The sequence below is a fragment of the Cariama cristata genome, unplaced genomic scaffold (genome assembly GCF_000690535.1).
Source record: "Cariama cristata isolate BGI_N322 unplaced genomic scaffold, ASM69053v1 scaffold17194, whole genome shotgun sequence".
In the NCBI taxonomy this organism is placed as follows: domain Eukaryota; kingdom Metazoa; phylum Chordata; class Aves; order Cariamiformes; family Cariamidae; genus Cariama; species Cariama cristata.
The window spans coordinates 1-1820 of record NW_009612487.1 but is presented as its reverse complement, the minus strand read 5'-3'; the positions used below and the strand labels follow the sequence as shown (position 1 = coordinate 1820).

Below are 1820 nucleotides of genomic sequence, written 5' to 3'. Positions count from 1 at the left end.
CCCCTCCCCCTTCCCCCCACGAGGAGCCCAGGGGAGCCCAAGAGAGCCCGCAGGGAACAAGCACCCACCCGTGGGCCTTTCTGCATAACAATCCAGCTCCTTCCCCAGCAACAACCACAAACATCAACCGCCATCTACTCTGAAAGCAGGCACTGCCTGAAACCTGTAGTCAGCTTCAGACAGTGCAGTTACTAAGAAAACTTAACTGAAGAAAAAAAAATCTACTGAAAGCAGAAATAGTTCTGTTTCAGCCAAAGGAGGACAAAGTATCTGTTCAGATTCTCTGTAAAGACAGCTCGGGTGAGATTCACAGGTAGTTATCAAGAGGACAGACATTTATACCTAAATTAAAAAATTAGAAAATCTCACAGACTTGTCTCTACCTCAATTTCCCCACATTCTCTTCACAGGTAAGCACTTATTTCCTCAAAACATTTCTTCACTCAACAGAAGAAATAAATGAAAGTGAATTACACTTCTTCCACTGCTTAGAACGTTTTTTCCTATAACTTTTCAGAAAAACAAGTTTTGTTCTCCACCATTAAGAGGGAATTTTATAGATATGACGTGGCCAATTAGAAAACTTGGATTCTTTTTTTTTTTTGTGTAATTCTGATCAATGTCCTTTAACTGCAGAAGCCAATGACAACATAACAAGAAATGGGGACCCAATTCCTTCTTCTGGGATTCTCTGATAGTTGTGAACTGCAAATATTTCATTCTCTGGTATTTCTCCTTCTTTACCTGGCTACCCTGACTGGGAACCTCCTCATCATAACAGTTGTAAGTGCTTAACCACCAGCTCCACAACCCCATGCACTTCTTCCCGATGAATCTCTCCATCTCTGACCTTGACTCCATCTCCGTCCTGGTCCTCAAATCCATGGCCAACTCCATCCTAAACACAAGGTCTATTTCTTGCTCTGGATATGTTGTCCAAGTATTTGTCTTTATTTTCTTCACTCCACCTCACTTTGCTATCCTCACTGTCATGACGTATGACAACTATGTTACCATAAGCAACCCCCTGTGCTGTGAAACAAAAATGAGTAAGAGCTTGTCTTCAGATGGCAGTCAGTGTGTGGGCTACTGTTCTTCTGTATTCCACAATGTACACTGGCATCACTTTCCAGTTAACCTTCTGCCACTGCAAAGTCAATCATTTCTTTGGTGATGTCTCCCAACTTTTCTCATGTCCTGCTCTGACAACTGTGTCCATGAGTTTGGCGCTGTGGTCTTTAGCCTCTGTTTATTTTCCATCTGCTTTATGTCTATATTTGCCTCTTATGTTCAGATTTCATAGGCAAAGCTGAGAAGCCCTTCTGAGGAAGGCCAACATAAAGTCTGCTCCACCTGCCTCCCCGACCTCACTGTGATCTCTTTGTTTAGTTGTATGGGGAGTACTGCTTATATGAAGCCCATCTCCACCTTCTCATCAGCCTTGGCACCCATAATAGCTGTGCTGTATTCTGTGTTGCCTCCAATACTAAATCCTGCTATCTACAGCATGCAAAACAAGGAGATTAAAGGAGCTGTGAGGAAGCTGATTAAAAGGCATCTTTGAAGCAGAAAGGAAGCATCCCTCTTATTTGCATGACTGAAATTTTCACTTCTTCATGCCTTCATCAAAAAAAGTATGGGGGCATTTTAGGAACCCCTAAATATCTTTGCCGAGCACTACTCGAGATGCTCTGGGTAATTCGTCCAAGGCATTGACACTTGTTGCACTCTGCATTTTCCCTATGCTTTGATATATTTCATGTGGCTGGTCCTGATCCTTTCTAGCCAGAATCAAAACCAGAAGTGTTTTTGAGAGGCAC

At 42.7% G+C, this 1820-nt stretch overlaps 1 pseudogene; it reads left to right on the top strand.

Annotated features, from left to right (window-relative positions):
• LOC104160534 overlaps positions 1-1565 on the top strand; it is a 2135-nt pseudogene extending 570 nt beyond the window's left edge.
• Positions 1566-1820: the final 255 nt, after the last annotated feature.